Below are 13,193 nucleotides of genomic sequence, written 5' to 3'. Positions count from 1 at the left end.
TTCAAGGCCAACCTTGGCAACAAAGTAAGACCTCAACTTATAAAAAACAATTAAACCCCCTGACATAGCTCATATGTAGGTACTTTGTGATCTGGCCCTTCTTACAAATTGCCACCACATACCATTTATTCCAACCATATAAAAAAATTATAAGACTCATACCCATGATCATTAGGAGTACAGACTTTTTTTTTTACCTAGTATGCAATATATCCTACAATGAACATTAAGTACTTTTCTATGCATTAATTTAATACAAGAACTACAGAGCATCTACTCTGTGGCAAAATAAATGAGAAACAGGAACTATCTTTCCTCTAGAAACACACAGCCAAAAGAAAATACATAAGTACAACAAAGAAATTTATGATGGAAAAGAGCATAGTGTGATAGACTGATTCTCCGGAGGAGGGAGAGGTATGAGAGGCAATAAACAAAGCAACAATAAATACAGTACTTCTCCTGAAACAGCAAGTTTTCTTGATGTAAATAATTTCAAACATTTAATATAGTACTAATATGCCTATTTTAAGTAAAATAAAAAATTTACATGAAAGATTTAAAATTCATGGGCCATTTTGGGCAAGAATAACTGTCCAGAGTTTAAAGTTACAGGAACATTACTAAGCAAAAGAGGAGCCAGGTTAAGTCAGAGACCCTCTTAGAATTGACCAAGTCAGAACATCTTGAGGAGCTTTTGACTCCACTTATCCAAAAAGTCAACTCTGGCTGAATGAACTTCAGTGAAGCACCATTAGACAGTTACAAAGATTGCATAGAACCTTTTGCTAATAAAGTCAAGCAATACTCTATACAACCTCCATAGAGGGAAATGTCTTACAGATCTCACACATGACTGAGAAGTCTTGAACCCATCCATTTTGGGGACCGGAATAGCTACCTGTAATTAGATAAAGGAAGTCTTTAAGAAGGTAGACAAAAAGTTTACACTGGTTCTATTTCCTTCAAAGATGCTAAATTAGCAAAATTTCTGATTCCCTCCTAGACTATTTGCCCTGCAGAAAATATCCACGAAAAGACAGAACTATGAGAGAGCGCTAGGGCATCCAGGATCCATGTTGATATGCTATGTGTGAGACGGTGGTTTGGGCCTGAGGCAAGAGCCAGCCCAGCCAACACCCTGGAATAACAAGCCAGAAAAAGAACTGCTGAAGTTGTTTTGCATCTCTTGTATCTCAGCACCCATGTGTATACAAGCTGGCCCCATATGTACGTTACTCAAATATCTTGTCTTTTTGAATCTTCAGGAGAATTAGGAGCTGAATAAAAGAACTGGCTACACACTAATCTTTCCTGGCTGCTGCTTTACATCCCTCTCTCCTCCAATACAAACCCAGAATTTTGTAACCATAATCTGAGGAGTGCCTCCTCGTAAAGCAGCTTTTTCCTCAAAAGAAAGTTTTAAAGTGATCTGGGGTAATCCTGTGTGGGGTAAGGCATTTTGATGTAAGCTGTCCAAAGCCTGGGTTCTCTAATTCTTGCTCCTGACTCTCTACACAAGCAGTGTCTAACAAATAAAGCATCAAATACCAAAGGATAAATGTAAAACAAGACATATTAGTCTGCTTGGGCTACCATAACAAAATACCATAGAGTACGAGGCTAAAACACAGAAATACATTTTCCTACATTTCTGAAGGCAAAATGTCCAAGATAAGGAGACAGCATGGTCAGGTTTTAGTGAAGGCTCTCTTTCTGGCTTGCAGATGGCCACCTTCTCACTATGTCCACTCATGGGAGGGAAAGAAGGAAAGCAAGCTCCCTGGTGTCTCTTCTTATAAGAGAATGAATCCCACTGGACCAGGCCCCATCTTTTTTTTTTTTTTTTTTTAATTGTAAACAAATGGGATACATGTTGTTTCTCTGTTTGTACATGGCGTAAAGGCATACCATTTGTGTAATCATAACTTTACATAGAGTAATGTTGTTTGATTCATTCTGTTATTTTTTCCCTTCCCCCCACCCCTCCCACCCCTCTTTTCCCTCTATACAGTACTTTCTTCCTCCATACTTGCTCCCCTCCCTAACCCTAACTCTAACCCTAACACTAAGCCCTCCCTCCCCCCATTATGTGTCCTCATCCACTTATTAGCGATATCATTCGTCCTTTGGCTTTTTGAGATTGGCTTATCTCACTTAGCATGATATTCTCCAATTTCATCCATTTGCCTGCAAATGTCATAATTTTATCATTCTTTATGGCTAATATTCCATTGTATATATATACCACAGTTTCTTTATCCACTCATCAATTGAAGGACATCTAGGTTGGTTCCACAGTCTGGCTATTGTGAATTGAGCAGCTATGAACATTGATGTGGCTGTATCTCTGTAGTATGCTGATTTTAAGTCCTCTGGGTATAGGCCGAGGAGTGGGATAGCTGGGTCAAATGGTGGTTCCATTCCAAGTTTTCTAAGGAATCTCCACACTGCTTTCCAGAGTGGCTGCACTAATTTGCAGCCCCACCAGCAATGTATGGGTGTACCTTTCTCCCCACATCCTCGCCAACACCTGTTGTTGCTTGTATTCTTGATAATCGCCATTCTAATTGGGGTGAGATGGAATCTTAGGGTGGTTTTGATTTGCATTTCTCTTATTACTAGAGATGTTGAACATTTTTCCATATGTTTGTTGATTGCTTGTAGATCTTCTTCTGTGAAGTGTCTATTCATTTCCTTAGCCCATTTGTCGACTGGATTATTTGTATTCTTGGAGTAGAGTTTTTTGAGTTCTTTATAGATTCTGGAGATTAGTGCTCTATCTGAAGTATGATTGGCAAAGATATTCTCCCACTCTGTAGGCTCTTTCTTCGCATTGCTGATAGTTTCCTTTGCTGAGAGAAAGCTTTTTAGTTTGAATCTATCCCAGTGGTTAATTCTAGCTTTTATTTCTTGTGCTATGGGGGTCCGGTTAAGGAAGTCTGGTCCTAAGCTGACATGTTGAAGATCTGGACCTATTTTTTCTTCTGTAATCTGCAGGGTCTCTGGTCTGATTCCGAGGTCCTTAATCCATTTTGAGTTTAGTTTCGTGCATGGTGAGAGATATGGGTTTAGTTTCATTCTGTTGAGGCCCCATCTTCATGATCTCACCTAACACTAGTTGTCTTCCAAAGGCCCCATCTCCAAATATTATCACACTAAGAGTTAGAGCTTAAACATATGAACTTTCAGGAACTCAAACATTTAGGCCATAACATCTATATATATATATTTTTTAAGAGATGGGGTTTATTTACAAAAGCACAGATACATTCAAGGCAGAATGTGGGCCATCTCCAGAGCAAAAGATGTATTTTTTTTTTTAAGTGAAATTTGGGCCAGGCACAGCAGCACCTGCCTACAGTCCCAGTTACTCAGGAGGCTGAGACTTGAGTCCAAGAGTTCACAAGTACAGCCTGGGTAACATAATGAGCTCCCATCTCAAATAAAAAGTTAAACTGAATACTAATATCATACCACATGAAAAAAAATCAATACCAGATAGATTAAGGTCTTTAATGCATGACAACTTTAAAAAGCTTAATGGAAAAAAAGAGTATCTTTTTTTGAGTAAAAAAATAAACAAAACATTTTTTAAAAGTTTTTGTTTAGTTGTCAATGAACCTTTATTTTATTTATTTACTTATATGAGATGCTGAGGCTCAAACCTCACACATGCCAGGCAAGCACTCTACCATTGAGCCACAACCCCAGTCAAAAACATTTCTTAAGATAAATTTGACTATGTTAAAACTAAAAGCCATTTGTTCATTTTAAAAACACCTTGGCCAGGTGTGATGGTAGCACATGCCCATAATCCCAGTGACTCAGGAGGCTCAGGCAGGAGGATCACAAGTTTGAGGCCAGCCCTGGCAACTTAGTGAGGACCTAAGCAACTTAGTGAGACCCTGTTTCAAAATGAAAAATAGAAAGGAGATAAAGACTCAGGGGTAAAGCACTCCTGGGTTCAATCCCAGTACCACTCCATCAAAAGAAAGAAAAAATACAAGTTATAAACCAGGAAAAATGTTCATAATACATACAATCTGTAATGCATTATCAAAAACATAAATTAACATACACCAAGAAAAACATGGAAAGTATACAAAAGACAAGAGACATTTCACACACAATACATACACTAAACCAATAAATACACAAAAAACATTCAATATCACTAGGGATCAGGGAAGTTTAAAGCAAGACCACACTTTTCAGGAAAAACAGTAAACGCCTTTGAAGTGAACTTAAAAAGAAAAAAAGACTAGCCCTAGCTCAAGCATCCACTACTTCCATCTTTCAAACTTTCAATTCTATCAGATGGAGAACACTAGTAATAATGCAAATTATTCTTGTCTACAGAAAGCAAATTAGTTGTGTCCAATGGAATAAAATTGGTAATTATCCAGTAGAGAGGCTAGTTTTGTACTTATTTGAAAATTTTATTTCACTATTCCTTTATTGCACATAAATGAATAGCTGTTTATATTTTACTCCAAAATGGTTTTAACATCTTAAATGGGTTGACAAGTGCTCATTTCTTATCTATAAGAGAATCGTGATCATACCCTCTCCTAAAAATTATCCTTTAACACCACACTTAGAATTCAACATTATCTTTTTATGTGAGAGGGGGAAAGACACCTCTCAGCAATAAAAGCATCATTAATCTGAGGATAACATCAGGTTTCACTGTGAAAGACTGAAAATGTATCCCCTAAAATCAGGAGCAAGCCAAAAATGTTTGCCCTACCATTTCTATTCAATATTGTACTGACACGAGACTCACACCCAGAATGAATAAAGAATGCTTCTAAGCAAGTCAACAGCCCAATTTTAAAAGTGACAAAAGCCCTTTGGTAGTTCCCTGTGGTAAGAGAAAAGAATATCAAGGAGTCCAAGGGAACTTAAGAAGTAAAAAAATGTTCTAAAGTTTAATAGGGGAGTGGATTTCATGAGTATAAGCATTTGTCAAAAGTCATTGAACTAAATATTTAAGATCTGCATTTTATTGTAAATCAGAAATTACACCTCAGTTTTTTAAAGTTTGTCTTAAAAGATCACAATAGATACAACTTTGTATTGTTCAATTAGCAAAATTAAAAAGTCTAAAAAATATCACATTGGAGGGACTGTAAAACAACAGGATTTCTTATACATTGAAGGTAGGATGGTAAAATGATACAACTCCTGAAAATAAACTTTATTTTATCTATTTAAGGTTAACATTACTACCCTATGACCCAGCAATTACATTCACAGGTATAAATACCCAAGAGAATCTCTTTCACATGTACTGCAAGAGTCATACAGAAGAATGTTTCTTGTGGCACTGTTGAAAATAGGAAACACCTGAAAACAGGGTCATCACTTACCTCAGGAAAAAACAGCACAATACATCCACATGAAAACTTACACACAATCATATATTCATAGAAAACTTTCATAATAGCCAAAAAATGCAAGCAACCCAATGTCCACTAACTAACGAATTTTGGAAAATAAAATATGGCCTGTATATATTAAGTCCAGCTCCGCGCCATAAAAATACCTATGCATGGTTTTTCCAGCCCAACCATAAACAATTTACAATTTAAAGGTTTCACAGGGGTAGCAGGGTTCTCCTGACCAGACTTGACACAGCCAGTGTGTAGCAACACATAAAGACTTGGGCCCCAGCTCACCATGCTCTTAATTAAACATTTCAGCATTCCTAGCCCAGGTGACTTCATCCAGAAAGCTCTTCATGGCTTTTGGCTGAGGCCTTTCCTCAGGCCCTTTGAAGAGGCCAGGAAAAAAAAATTTTTTTAATGGTGTTGGGGATTGAACCCCAAACCTTGTAAATGTGAGAAAAGCACTCTACCAGCTGAGCTATATCCCCAGCCTGAGGTTAGGAAATACGGAGGTTATTTTCCCCAGGCTGACTCTGGACTTTCCCACTCCTAGCCCATTTACCTTGTCCCTGGATCCATAAATGTCAGGAAACTTTTGTTGGAGGCTTCCTCAGCAGTGAGACCACCCCAACCTCAGGGAGCCTACATTTTCTCAGGCTTAACCTCTTACTTATCCTAATGCAGTAAATGATTAAAGGCTTGACTATTACTTTCATTTTTGCCCTTTTCTTAAAACTGACTACCCCAGATACCTAGAAGCTCAGCTCTTTCTCCACTTCAACTCCAGTCACAGAAAATGGAATATTATTCAGTAATAAAAAGTAATGAAGTATTGAAAAATGCTACAACATGGATGAACCTTAAAAACTTTTCGCCATGTGAAAGATAAGTCACAGAAGACCCATATATTGTACAATTTCATTTGTCCTATAAAGACAGCAAGTAGATTAATAGGGATAGAGGCAGGGGGTGAGGGGAAATGAGTAGTGACTACTAAATGAGTACTTTTAAGAATGATGAAAATATTCCAAAATTAGATCGTAGTAATGGTTGCACATCTCTGTAAATACAATAGAAACCACTAAATGGTATACTTTAAATGGGTGATTTTATGGTATGCAAATTATTTCTCAGTAAAGGTATCATACGAATTGAACAATCATGCCTAGGGCAGTAGTAAGATGGAACAATGGGAAAAAATTATAATATTCTATAAAAGAGTTTGTAAATTATTCGTTAAGCCATGTAGAGATACTGAATGATTCTGAATACTGAATTTCTGTGCTGACATTTACCTTTTAGGGAAAAAAAACACCCACTGACAATGACAAGAATAGTTAAGAGAGCAGCTGGACTCAGGTGGAAATACCAAAAGAGAAACTTAAAATGGCCCATCTAAAATTTTTTTAAATGAGGAATTTAAAAAATAAAGAAAACTTGCATTAAGACAGGTAAGAATAGGGACAGGGCTATAATCTTACCTTCATAGCAGAATGCTATTTATAGAAGCTTTCAATAGAAGGGAACCTTTCTATAGAAAGCAACTATTAACATACTAATGGATATATCTTTATTACATAAGCCCCACAAATAGAGGGAATTATAGAAATAAGCAAGTCCAAGAAAGTAGAGAAAACCCTTACCAACTGGCCTATTAAAAGCAGTTCTGTTTTAATCTATGATTAATTAATCAAGGATTTGTCTTCAAGACTATAAAATCATAAGGCCAACATCTTTCTCAAGTGTGTCAGAGAACATTAGTGTGACTCCATTTTTTGGTATAAAAACTATGGAAAAATACACTCAAAAGTATTTTATTGCTAGTACCAGTTTTATTTCTTTCAGTCAAATGCCCTACAAAGAAAGAGTAAGCACACTATATATGTAGCTTTATTATAAATATATGATTCCTATTAAAACACTCAAAGGTAAAGACATTTGGCGTTGCCTTAAATTTTTCAGAAACAATTCTTTCTTATTATAAAATATATTTTAAAATGCAAACGCATCCATAAAGTATCTCACCTTAGACAAACCATAAAGAAATGTCTACAGCATAAGTTCCAGTTTAGGCAGATACCTGAATTAAAGAAGGAAAAAAATTAAGATGTGGTCAATACAACTAAATCTGATTGAGTAATTTAATTCTTCCAATAGAAGAATCCTAACTTGATTGTTTCCTTCCAAATTTTTGTGTTTAAGTTGCTCTTTAGAAATCTTTAGAATATTGAGAATTAACAACTTCTGCTGGAATTTAACTTTGATTATTAAATATTAATAACAATTCTTGAAATACATCAAAACATACAGTACATTAAAGGAGAAAAAAGTCAACTTCTTTTACTAGCTCAACTAAGTATTTTCTAAAAGTCTGCACTCCCTATAATACCCCTACCCTGACCACCCACTCCCACAAAAAAATATAAAATTTAAAAATCTGGAAATGTAACAGTAAACCAATAGCACATATTTATAAAGCCTAAGTAAAAGGGAAAGTTAAATAAAAAATTAAAATGAACTATCATTTCATCAATGAAATTGGAGTTACTTTAAAAATAAGATTTAAGTCATTAGTACATTTTTTTCTCTTTGCCAGACTCATGGCAGGATTGTAATTTGCTGCCTTCTTTCAAGTTAGGTGTGGCTACATTACCTGTTTTAATTACTGAAATATGTGTAGATATGAGACATTTCTAAATATAAACTTCAAGAACCAGTACATAGCTGGAAGAACTACCCACTGCTACAGTGGTTATGTATGCAAGTGATGAGATGGAACTTCTGGTGAGGATGATTAAATAAATGACTCTGGAAAAGTAAGACTTCCAATGATATACATAGACATATAGCATAAACAAGAAATAAGCTTATTGTATTAAGCCACAGAGCCTTTCAAGACTGTAACTACAGCATAATCTAGACTATAATGGTGGCTACAAATGATAATGTAATATGATACTATTATAACAACATAATATAACAGGCATCTGTGCACACTACTTATGATAGCATAAACTGGTAAAATTTTTCTAGAAAGCAATTTTGCAATATGCAACAAGAACCTTAAAAAATTCAAGTTCTATTGGGCCTTGGCAGCACACACCTATAATCCCAGCTACTCAGGAGGCCTAAGCAGAAGGAACTCAAATTAAAGGCCAGCCTAGAAAATTTAGCAAGGCCCTGTCTCAAAATAAATAAAAAGGTCTAGGGGTGTAGCTCAGAGAAAGAAGGATGCCTCTACACTTGGATGTGTTTCCCCCAAAGTTCAGCTTGCATCTGTAACCAGTGCATGTGCAAGCACCACCAATCACCTGTAAACCACATCTGTTTGTTTATACTTTTTATGCCAAAAAAATTACAGGTAGGTTGTGAGTATTTATAAGATCTGTTTGCATTAATGATTATTTGTTTACCTAATCTTCCTGAAAATAAGTTTAAAATTTCCAGTGTTTAACACTGAATACATATCACATATTTTGACTGTACTGCAAATGAGAAAATGTGTTTATAAGGATGATATGCATTGATTATTCACTTAAATTTTTTGTGAGTTTGGAGTGTTTGCTTACTTAAAGGATTAAAAGCTTTTATGACTGTAAAAATGGCTGAAGGATTTAAAACTCTAAGAAATTACAGAAAAAATAAATGAAATGCAGAATGCAATAAAAAGGACAATAAGACCATTAAACAAAGAGAAGCAAGAAGTGTTATGTTAATCAAATAGAAATATAGATAAATGCAATTAACAAACTAATCAATGAGGAAGGACACAGTATAGAAAAGACTAGTTTCAGCAGTGAGCATGGCAAGTCACCATACTGGGAACATGTGTATGTCTGTATGTGTGTAGTGTTTATTTGTGTATGTATCTGTATGTGTAAAAGTGTTATGTTTTCCTGTATGTAACAGTACAGATGTGTACAAGTGTGTATGTGCATTTATGATTGTGCATATTTTAGTGCTGAAGGTAGTGTGTATTGGGGATTCCTGTATATAGCTGAAACTTCTCATGATAGAAAAATCTGAAATATAGAGCACTAATTTCCAGAATATATAAAGAAATCAAAAAACTTTACACCAAGAATACAAATAACCCAATCAACAAACGGGCTAAGAAAATGAACAGACACTTCACAGAAGATCTACAAGCAATCAACAGATACATGAAAAAATGTTCAACATCTCTAGTAATAAGAGAAATGCAAATCAAAACTACCCTGATTCCATCTCACCCCAATTAGAATGGAGATTATCAAGAATACAAGCAATAATAGGTGTTGGCGAGGATGTGGGGGAAAAGGTAAACTCATACATTGCTGGTGGGATTGCAAATTAGTGCAGCCACTCTGGAAAGCAGTGTGGAGATTCCTTAGAAAACTTGGAATGGATTCACCATTTGACCCAGCTATTCCACTCCTAGGTCTATACCCAAAGGACTTAAAATCAGCATACTACAGAGATACAGCCACATCAATGTTCATAGCTGCTCAATTCACAATAGCCAGACTGTGGAACCAACCTAGATGTCCTTCAATTGATGAGTGGATAAAGAAACTGTGGTATATACATACAATGGAATATTACTCAAACATAAAGAATAATAAAATTATGGCATTCGCAGGCAAATGGATGAAATTGGAGAATATTATCCTAAGTGAGATAAGCAAATCTCAATAAACAAAAGGACGAATGATCTTGCTGATAAACGGATGATGATACATAACGGGGGTGGGAGGGAGGCAAGAATGGAGGAAGGAGGGACTGTATAGAGGGAAGAGTGGTGGGAGGGGTGGGGGGGAAGGGAAAAAATAACAGAATGAATCAAACACCATTACCCTATGTAAATGTATGATTACACAAATGGTACACCTCTACTTCATGTACAACCAGAGAAACACGTTGTACCCCATTTGTTTACAATATAAATTGAACAATAAAAAAAATCTGAAATACCTCCTTGATTACAGAGAATATATGTAAAGCAAAAACAAGAGAACATATAGGAGCGTCTAATCCAGAAATGTGTTTAAACCAATGAGCACTGAGATTAAATCACAGTTTATATGTTGTTTTCTCAAGCCTAATATTTGAACTCTGTTGTCATAAAAGGTATTAAATTGTTCATAATTTATAATAAAATACAAATAAAGTATGTTATTTATAGTAACCATTAAGATCCTCAAGAACAACACGTTAATGAGTATACAGTTAGTAAAGAGGAGTAAAATAGTTTTCAGACATCAGAAAGTTTTCAAAGCATTTAGAAATGGAAGACAACCTGAAACACAAAACTATCAAGATTGTAGGAAAGAGAACGGAGAATTCTCAGTAACTATTAGTTTCTTTATCTTTACTTTTTTATTTGTTCTTTTTAGTTATATGTGACAGAATGTCGACATATCACACATACATGGAGTATAATTTCCCTTTTTTGTGGTTGTACATGATGTGTAGTTACACTGGTAGTATATTCATACATAAACATAGAAGAGTTATGTCCAATTCATTCTATTGTCTTTCCCATTCCCCACTCCCTTCTCCCAATTCCCCCCACAATCCAGTGACCCTCCATTCCCCATCACATTGTGAGTCGGCATCCGCATATCAAACTATTAGCTTCTTGACCCTAGAAAATATAACCTGTGAGTAGACAACGAAAATACAGATAGATGGGAAAACACCATCATCAAGCCAGTCTTGATTTCTAAATTCTAGAAGTTTTAAGCTCAGTAATAACCACCCCAGTCAACTAAATCAGGAATGGAACTACATTTTGGAGACCAAATCCAGTTCATGGAACGTTTATGTCTGGCCCTTGAGCTAAGAATGCTTTTTACATTTTTTAAAGGTTGTAAACAAATAAAGAAGAATATGCAACAGGGGCATTCTGTGGCCACAAAACTTCCAATATTTACTATCTGTTCCTTTACAAAAAGTTTACTGACCTCTAACTAAATAATTCATAAACAGATGAAACAGGTTGTAGTGATGGCTCAATTCTGGAGATTTAAAAGTGTACCATAGGCATCATGGTATATTAGAACTGGCACTTTACATCCCATCATGATATTGGTGCTGTTCTCCTCTAGTGGAGTAATATAACAATAAAAGGGAGGTATGGTAGAACAAGTGCTCTCTGCTCCAATTCTCTACTGAGCCCTTCCTACATAGAACTAATTGGCTTAACAAAGTGAGCTGGCCAGGCATGGTGGTGCATACCTGTAATCTCAGCAAATCAGTCTCAGCAATTTAGTAAGGCCCTAAGTAACTTAGCAAGACCCTGTCTCTATAAGAAATTTTAAAAAGGGTTAGGAATGTAGCTCAGTGGGCTCAATCCCCAGTACCAAAAAAATAAACAAAAATAGTAATTTCCTATTTTCCCAACTTCATCACCCTCTATTTCACTTCTGTTTCTTTAAGCTAACCAAAAAAATTCTATTTAGCATCTTGTTCTTTTTACCATAAGAACTGTGGTTTACGCAGTTTCCCTCCTATGGACAAGTTTTCCCTTCTCCACCTATCCAAATTCTTACCATTCTTCATGGTTCAACTCAACATCCATGATACCTTCAAGAAATTTATAATCCAAGGCACGCCTGTAATCCCTGTAACTCAGGAGGCCTAAGGTGGGAGGATCACAAGTTCAAGGTCCACCTCAGCAACTGATCAAGACCCTCAGCAATTTAGTGAAACCCTGCCTCAAAATAACAAGGACTGAAGGATATCACTCAGTGGTAAAGCCCTGGGTTCAATTCCCAGTACCAAAGGGGAAAAGAGAAAGACAGAGAGAGAAAAATACAATAGAAAAGATAACTCAGGTACACACGAAAATATAGAAAATATTCTCAGATGTAACAAACAAAATTATAAAAATTCCAGAAGTAAAATGTTACCTCTGGAGAAAATGTTTAGGAATGGTTTTGGGCAGTCTTTTGAGTAAGTAATTAAAGGACAGAGAGAAGAAAAAGGGGCTTTCAGGCAGTGGAAATGGAATGATCAAGGATACTAAAAGAACAATTTGTTATGACAGGGCTTCTCAGGGCCTTTTTGTTTCTCTAGATTGGTTCTCATCATGTGATGGAAAGACATACAAATGTCCGTAATTCCCCTTCTTTTGATGCTAGGGCTTGAACCCAGGGTCTCCATGCATTCTACCACTGAGTTACACGCCCAGCCCCAGAACACTTTAATTCCTAAACTCCCTTGATCACTCATGATACAGAATAAGAAGTCATGAAAACCCAGAGATTTAAATATGCTAATTAGGTAATCAATATTCAAAGCAAATGGTCTATTCCTGCATAAGTTTTCAGATAGCCTTTGTAAACATAAAAACACAATACACCCACAAAACCAAATATAAATTCTGTGCATTTAAGGTTGAATTTTGTTATTTTGATAACATTAAGCATTGTTATTTTGGTTTCCTTTTGCTGTGTACTTTTATTCCATGGATAGCAATGGTTGATATTTTGTTTATTTCAAATCTAGGGTCTAGTAGATGCCATCTAAATAACTGATGAGTTAATAATATTGGAATGATATATATGTCACTGAAAATATTCTTTTTTAATTATTCAGAGCAATAATTAAAGAGTAGAAGAGTAGGAGACAAGTAACATTAATTGAAAGTTATAAAATGAGGTCATCAAAAAATTAAACGATTACTATTTCAAAACCACCTTTGAAACAACCTGTTAACAAGTATCTAGAATCTTTACTATAGCTTTTAACACTACAGAGCACATACACACAAAGTCATTTTTACTAAATATAACTTAAAGGAGGAAAATCACAGTT

The 13,193-nt window shown here is 35.6% G+C and overlaps 1 long non-coding RNA gene across 1 annotated transcript in view; it reads right to left on the bottom strand.

Moving 5' to 3' along the window:
- The window catches only part of LOC306654915, a 74,883-nt gene that overhangs the window by 41,296 nt on the left and 20,394 nt on the right, over positions 1-13,193 (bottom strand). The window contains exon 2 of the long non-coding RNA XR_013762127.1: positions 7,419-7,473. This is a non-coding gene — a long non-coding RNA (uncharacterized lncRNA). The remainder of the gene's footprint in view (positions 1-7,418; positions 7,474-13,193) is intronic.

Source organism: Sciurus vulgaris (assembly GCF_902686455.1).
Source record: "Sciurus vulgaris genome assembly, chromosome: 2".
Classification (NCBI taxonomy): Eukaryota; Metazoa; Chordata; class Mammalia; order Rodentia; family Sciuridae; genus Sciurus; species Sciurus vulgaris.
This window is presented reverse-complemented; position numbering and strand designations above follow the sequence as displayed.